The sequence below is a fragment of the Octodon degus genome, unplaced genomic scaffold (genome assembly GCF_000260255.1).
Source record: "Octodon degus isolate 3935 unplaced genomic scaffold, OctDeg1.0 scaffold00001, whole genome shotgun sequence".
Lineage (NCBI taxonomy): Eukaryota > Metazoa > Chordata > Mammalia > Rodentia > Octodontidae > Octodon > Octodon degus.
Genome location: NW_004524577.1, coordinates 38,865,700 through 38,873,753, shown reverse-complemented (window position 1 = coordinate 38,873,753; position 8,054 = coordinate 38,865,700). Strand labels below are relative to the sequence as shown.

General features: G+C 47.8%; 1 pseudogene; it reads left to right on the top strand.

Annotated features, from left to right (window-relative positions):
- Nucleotides 1-299: 299 nt before the first annotated feature.
- On the top strand, nucleotides 300-748 carry LOC101568059 (annotated as a pseudogene).
- Nucleotides 749-8,054: the final 7,306 nt, after the last annotated feature.

Sequence of the window (8,054 nt, the reverse complement as noted above, 5' to 3'; positions counted from 1 at the left end):
TTTTCTAGGGGTGTTTCTTTATTGTTGTGCACTTTGCTTTGTTTTAGTTGAGTTCAACTGTGCTTATTCTAACTTTGCTTTGAAGCAATAAATGTTTAGTGGTGAGTGCGCTACCCTCCCAGATACCCAAACCTATTGTAAAGCTTCAGTAACTAACACACTTTAGATTTGGCAGAAGTATAGAAAAAGAGCTCCAATGAAACAGTGTAGAATTTGATTAAAGTGCACATGTCTAATCTGTGCGGAGGACCACCTGGGCAACCCTCCTGGAAAGAGGGGCGCTTTCGTCCTGGTCGCCAACATGCCCTCCAGACTAAGGAAGACCCGGAAGCTTCGGGGCCATGTGAGCCACGGCCATGGCCGCATCGGCAAGCACCGGAAGCACCCTGGAGGCGGGGGTAATGCTGGTGGCGTGTATCATCACAGGATCAACTTCGACAAAAATCACCCAGGTGACTTTGGGAAGGTGGGTATGAGGCAACACCACTTAAAGATAAACCAGAGCTTCTGCCCAACTGCCAACCTTGATGAATTGTGGACACTGGTCAGTGAGCAGCCACGAGGAAATGCTGCCAAAAACAAGACTGGAGTAGCTTCCATCATTGATGTAGTGCGATCAGGCTACTACAAGGATCTTGGGAAGAGAAAGCTCCCAAAGCGGCCTTTCATTGTGAAGGCCAAATTCTTCAGCAGGAGAGCTAAGGAGAAGATTAGGGTGTGGGGGAGGCCCTGTGTCCTGGTAGCTTGAAGCCACTGGACAGGGGGCTCATTAAAATGCTAACAAATGATTTAAAAAAAAAAAAGAAAGAAAAGAGAGAAAGAGGGGCAACTGTCTCCATGCTGGCTATGCCAGGTCTACTTCTATATAGATAGGTACAGAGCTGGCTAGGACTTCTTATCCCTCAACTGGCTTCACGCAATGCACATCAGTCCAGCAGAGGTACTGACGGTCCTCTTTGAAGACAGCAGGCATTTTTCCCAGAACCCTACCTGCTTCTCTCTAGTGAAAGCCGGGTTGAGATGGGACAAACAGCCAGTGCTCCGCACTGTCAGCTGAAATCAAGCTTTGACATAGAGGCTATGACTTCCTAGGGCTCGAAAGGCTACACAACAGAGCTGAAGAACAGACCCCAAAACATTAGATACTATCTCAGTTGTGTAACACAGGTTACTCTCCTGCAGATTCTCTCTGCATACTGTGAGGTGAATGCAGGCCTCCTGCCTCGCCCAGCTCCCAGCACTCACCTGCTTCCTGCCATTCTCATGGTCACTCATCCTCAAGTCATTCCTTTCTTCAGGAATGAATAAAACCCGGGTTCAGCCCTGGGTCTGGGCCTTTGTTCTGGATAGCCATCATCACTGCTGGACTTTGGACCCCCTGGCTCTCCACGACAAATACGCATTAGTGTCTATTCTCACCATGGGTTGCACTGGAAGTGGTAGACTCGAATTAACTTGATGGGATTCCAATAATTTATCCACAGGATTACATATATAAACTTCCTAAACGGAAATGAGGATCTGAAAGGGCTCCCTATACATTTGTTTTTAGTATATTAAAATTCTGGAACATTTCCACATGTAGCAATATGAGGGATTTTTATTTTATTTATTTATTTGACTGGCGGGTCTGGTAAGGCATGGGGAGCTGGAGCTCAAACTGCAGTCCCCTGCACCTGACTCGGTTTGCCCGAGCAGGCACTTAAAACAACTGAGCTAACCCACAAGCCCCCAGCAATATGAAATATTTCCTTTTTCAGTGTGTAGTACTGTCATAATCAAGTGACTGTGAAATTGTAAGGAAATACATTAAATCTATTTGGTGGGAATTATTTTTGTGTAGGCTAAAAGATAATATTCTTAGATTCATTTTTCTTTTATATTTATAAACACTAGAAAAAACATGCACAATAGTTTTATATAGCTTAGGTGAGGTGGAGAAGACTTTTTGAAGCAGGTCAAAAAAACTGCAATTGTAAAGGAAAAGGTTAATTTTGTGACTTTTGCTTTTACAAAAGCAAATAACACTTTAAATCAAACTTTCCAGTAGGAGGGATTCATGAAAAAGTGCTATAAAATATTGTTAGTGTGTATCACAAAGGGGTAATATTTACAGCATGTTAACATACATAAACGTGTGCATCACTTAGAAAACATAAAAGAAAGATAGAGGAAAACAGAACAATCAATTGGCAGGTAAACGACAGATGACTATTACTAACTGCAAAAAATGATGTTCAAATTCAACAACAAAGAAATGAAAATTTTGAACAGAGGGGGATTTAAACTATCACAGTAATGGGAAAAGTAGTGCTAATCCTGGTGTGGTAAACTAGGCACTCTTGTGCTGCTTAGTAAACATTAAACAATTAAATTCTTATAATTCTGGAAGATAATCTATTTGTGGCTTAGAAATTATACTGTATGCATTACTGGACCTAACATTTCCATTTATTCTAAGAAATTATGGGCACATATGGAAAGATGTGTTGTATAAAATACCCATTATAGCATTGTCCACATCTATCAAAGGATAATTAAGGCATAAGTCATAGTTTATTCTCTCTCTCTCTCTCTTTTTTTTTAATTTCAGGGAAGGGTCTACAGGGTGTTCAGGGTCTCACTACTAGATTGAATTCATACTGATCCACCTGTTTACAGCCTCCCAAGAGCTGGGATTAAGGCGCTCACCACCATGCCCAGTCTCAATCACCATCTCAGTGCGCCCTGGGGGCGGGGCTGGCACGGCAGGACCAGGGATTGAACCCCCAGCCCCTGCACCTGCTTTCAGGCGCTTGTGGAAGTATTATGTCAAACTGTATCTGTTAGATTTAGGATTAAAAATGACTTTTTATTATTTTAATTTTTGCAGTTAAGTATGTTTATATCCTCTTTTTTTTTTAACACATTAAAAATTAGAATTTACTAAATTTCCTAATCTCACCATGTATTGCGCCATCTATAAGAATTCAGTGGAGGGGCTGGAGAGATAGCTCAGTGGTCTAAGCACCTGCACGGTAAGTGCAAGGATCCCAGTTCGATCCCCAGTTCCACATGCCCTCCCAGCCCCAGAATACCAGGCATACTACGTTGGTCCCAAAACCAGGCATGGTGGCACATGCCTGTAATCCCAGTGCTGGGGAGGCTGAGACAGGAGGATTACTGTGAGTCTGAACTGAGGAGCGAGATCCTGTAACAAATAAATAAATAAATAAATAATAAATAAGAATCCAGTGGAAACTATGTTGCTACTTGTGAAGGTGGAGATCAGCCCCAGTCCTGACAAGCACAGAACCACCCTTGAGCTGTATCACAGCTTACATCGCTTCTGAAAGGTCAGCACGCAGTGAAACTACCATGATCTTACCTGGTTGGTCCTGCCTAGAACTACAGGAGGTGTGGCAGGAGGCTGAGGGTGCATGTCAGTGACCACCCACTGGGGAGCTTCTCTGAAATCAGACACCAGCAGCAGAAAAAGAAAGGCGGCCACCTATCCTCCATCAGCGGACTGCACCCTGAGCGTGACGGGCCCGGTGGCACGAGCCAGCTGGCAAAACCTTGACACGAGCCAACAACTCGCCTGTTGCTTTGAGGCCCCAGAGCTAGAAGTCATCCCTGATAGCCACAAAACCAACAGCCCAGCAGAGAGGATGTCTGTCTTTTGTCTGTCTTATTTCAAGGTATGGTCTGGAGCCACAGTTAGGCCCAGCGGGGAAGAGTGGTACGATTTCTCAGCTCAGAGGCAGGTCCTGGCAGCCACTGCAGGTGGGGCGTGAAGTGGGGAGGTTTCATAGAGAAGTGGCGTTGGCTTGGTTCCTCCCAGCAGTTCCTATCGGAGGGGATGCAGCTGTGTTCAGGCTGCAAAAGCAATGTGGCCTGGTTGCCGAAAGAGAACTTTCTTTCCTGGAGGCAGAAGGAGAACTGAGACAGGACACGTGATGGCTGTCTCACTCAGGCCTCTGCGTGTTACGGGAACCCGATTTCCTGAAGATGAGCAGGGAGGAACACCCAGCCGGTGGCTATTCTTTTTGTCTCGGCCTGGGAACTCCTGCCTTCCCGGAGCTCAGCCGCTCCTAAGTTGAGCCACAAGTGCCCACAGACGAGCACCTGCATTGCCGCTGACTTTCTTCAAGTGGCAAATTCCCTTTGGCAGACCTTGCTCATTATGTCCAGGTTAGGCAAGCCGGCTCGGAAGTAGAAGCCCTTTGAACAGGAGCTGCTTCAGAGGTAAAACTCCTGTAATCTCTGTGGCTTAGAAGAGCAGCAGTGTATCTCCTGCTCTCGTATAGAGTCCCACATGGTTTGGGAGACCTTCCTCCACCCTGTAGCTTTGCTGTGTGCTCCACCTGATCCCAAAACTCCACTGCAGGACACAGGAGGAAGGAAGGAGGAACCCAAGCCTGAACTCACTAGCTTGGAAGAGACATAGACTCTGATTCTACTTGCTACCCGATGGCAGGACCCCAACCTAAGTGCAAAGGAAGCTGGGAAATATCAGAGGAACACCTGGAATAGTCATCAAGGTGTGCTAGGAATACTGGGAATTTTAAGATTGGAAAGCCGAGGTATAGAAAGCCTGCTCAGATGGCAGTCCTGATACAGGGCTCCAGTGCCACTTCAGTTGCGGCCTAGCTGGGGAAGCCTGCAGCTCATCCATACTCAGTATCCACATTTCTGGAAGGCAAGCTGGAGTTTCATGATCCACAGTTCACAGTGACATGAATCTATGATCTGGTGGCTTGTAAAGACAACACAAAGGCGCTCTGAGCTTCTCTACCAGGCTTCTGCACTTAGAAAGTCTTGCTGGGCAGCGCAGTGGCAGTGTCTGGTCCTTCTAGCCCTGGCCCATGCAGAATCACTTAAGGGACTCTCAGTCCTCAAGAAGCCTGGCTTTCATCAAGCGTAAGCTCATCAGAAAGCCACCCAGGACCTCAGTTCTCCTAGGAGACACGGCAAATCTCACGTCAAACGTGAGGACCAATATGAGTACAGAGGGACCCGCCTTGTTTCCTAGAGTTTATAGATGTGCATGTACCCCCTCCATGGAAGACAGTATCTCTTCAGTGTTGTGCTCTTTCACCACTAACATGTGGCTGTTCTACCTAATATGGTCCCTGTAAACTTAAACAGGTCCGCTTTAGCCAGTAGAATGCACCATGCCAGAGCATGGCCCTTGCAGCCAGGAGACTTCTTAGGGTGTTCTCCTGGGATTAGTTGCTATGGAAAAAAAAAAAAAAAGAATGATGCAGAGCCAGGCAGGAGAGGCTGAAATAAAATGCATCCTAAACAAAGATCTGAGCCACTTTTCTCAGGGACTCTGGAGCCCAGACAGACCCTCAGGGTTATCATGCTAGGGAACGAGCAAGCAGAACCAAGCAAATAGGTTGTTGGGTGTGGGCTGCCCTGGAAATTGAGCATGGCCCTGGCTCTGTGGCTGCCTTCTGCTATCAGGCCCATTCCCCAGGAAAGCTGAGTTCTGCAGCCCCACACTCCCAGCAGACAGAGCCGTGACTCCTGCCGCTGGAAAGCAGGTCCCAAGAGGAGCTTGCCGCAGCGTCCCTGTAACTTATACTTGCACGTCCCAGAATGGTTGCTGAGCCTCTTAATCTAAATTTCACAAATGAGGAAACAGCACGACTTCAGAGAGTGCGAAGTGTCTGTGATCACTAAATGAGCCAACACCTGGAAAGCCCTTATTCAGCACTTACTGGTGCCTGTGCTGTTCTAAGTGTGAGCTCTCGTGTTCCCCTCGTAAACTCCACCAGAGCAGGAATGTTTCCATCTGGAATTAGCCCGTGGAGACTTACGGGAGAGCAGAAATGGGGCAGGTGGTCCTCAGACACTGACCTCTGATCCAGCCTGCTGTTTGTTCCCAGAAGCGCAGCTCCCCAGCCAAACGACCTCCCCGAGGTGCTGCACGTCAGTTCCCACTCGTGTCTAACATCGCCACCAGAAAAAGCTCTAGGAAGAAACTGAGGTCATTTCACCTAACATATCTTTTTCCACGATGCTGAATATGACCAAATCTTCTAGGGTGTCAATATAACTTAAAAAAAAAAAAAAAAAAAAAGATCAAGCTCATAAAAGAAAATACACCTAAGGGTCCTGTCTTCCACAATTAGCTCTCAAATTCCCATATTCTTCAAAATAGTCAAGAATGCGTGATCTGCTGGAGGGATCCTCAACCACTCGCCCTGCCCACCTAGAGGACAGACTGCTAAAGAGGATAAGAGGCCGAGCCCAGGCCTAGCTGGCAGGGACTCAGCGGCACCTGTACCTGGGATGGGCCATTTACCTGGAAACCAAAGAACGGCCTCCTCAGAAAGGTCTAAGGCTGGCTAGTACGTGACCCACAGGAAACAGAAGTCACAGGGCCTGTCAAGGTGAACATGGTGCTCTTTTATTGAAGTGAGGCTGATGGCTAGATCGTCACTGCTGGGCATGTTCATTCCAAAAGCCCAGACCACATTGCCTAACCTCCCCTGCAGCTCTGAGAAACTGCAGCCCTTGTCAGCTTTTTAAAGACGCGGGCAGAACTGCCTGTTTCTCACTGACTTACTTAGTTTTCAGGACCGCTCTGGACTGGCCTTTGTACCGCCTGGCTCTCAGACAACATTATCAGTCTAAAAGAATCACTCATCTTTCCTAGTCCATCCCATTTTGCCATCAGGGCAGGCCAGATGGAAATTTATTTTGCATGGAAACCTCCAAGTCCTTTCCTTCCAACCTATAAGCCATGTTTTTCCCCTGCTTTATCTCAACTACCCTCTTCCCCTCCCCTTGTCAAAACCCTAACTCTCCCACCCCCTTTGATTAGCCGGCAATGCTGCTTTCAATAGATAGATGGTTCAGGAGATGCAGCGCAGTTGTTTTGCATTAGATTCCAAGGAATTTTAGAGAAATTCTGAAAGTAGCTTCCTAGCTTTCAATTGACCGTGGCATTAGCAGCCTCAGAGAAAAATAGTATCTTTCCAGGAAAAATGCAAACCTTACTGAGAAAGCAATGTAAAGGTTCACACACACACACACACACACACACACACACACACACACACACACACAGAGTTACTGGGCACTTTCCTATGCGCCTGGGAAGAGCTGCACTGCAAAGCCCTCTAGAAGCTGGGCTCCCAGGGATCAGGGCAGAGGGGCTGAAGCTACATTGCTGGCTTTTGGGGCTGGGAGGGAACCCAAGCAAAGCAGGAGAGGAGGTCCAGTTCTTTCCCTCCTTCCTGTGGGCGTACAATGCATACAAAATTAGTCATTCACAGCTTGCGAAGCTCTAAGCACTTTCTGTCTGTAACATGGAAAGGACCTTGGGGCAGCCCGCGGTAGGAGACAGTGAGAAGGCGGCAGTGTGAGGAGGGGGCAGCACATGGTGGTGGCTCAAGTCGGGACAGCGGGCTTGGAGGCTGCTGTGGCCACAGCAGCTGTGTGTCCTGGGCAGAACACCTGGCCTGCCCACCTCCAGACCCACTACCGTGCCCACTCCCCGCAGAGGAGACGCTCTTGCAAGAGCAAGACAGCCCTCTGCCTTCTTGCAGCAGTCAGGCACCGGAAGCTCCTGGCAGGAAGTAAGGAGGGAGGAGGGCGAGACAGGAACACTAGTTCCTTCTCTTCCTCCCTCCTGCTCCCCAAGGTTGATGACTTCCAGTCTCCTGAAGGCCCTAGCTCCCACTTGGGTGATTCTGGCCATCTGATCAGTCTCCCAGGCCCGGGAATCAATCCTTTCTCTTGTCCAGTTTTCAACACAGCGATACTTCTAGGTTGCTGCCAACCCAGAAGGTATTGCACTGGGCTTATTTTTCCTAAACCCTGCTCGCTGCTGCACAGTCCATTATCAAATGCTCCCAATCACGCAGTTTGGGTGTGCTTGCTCTTTCCTGCCTTTATATGATGTTCCTAGGATAGGGACTCAGTTCCTCATTGTAGAGGAAGATGACATGTGAAAATAGTGATTGCTCACTTGGCAACATGGAAACTCTGGGCCCAGAAATATAAGCCATTTATTGGTCCACCTCCCCTTGGGGGGAGGAGGAAGAGGAAGAGGAGGA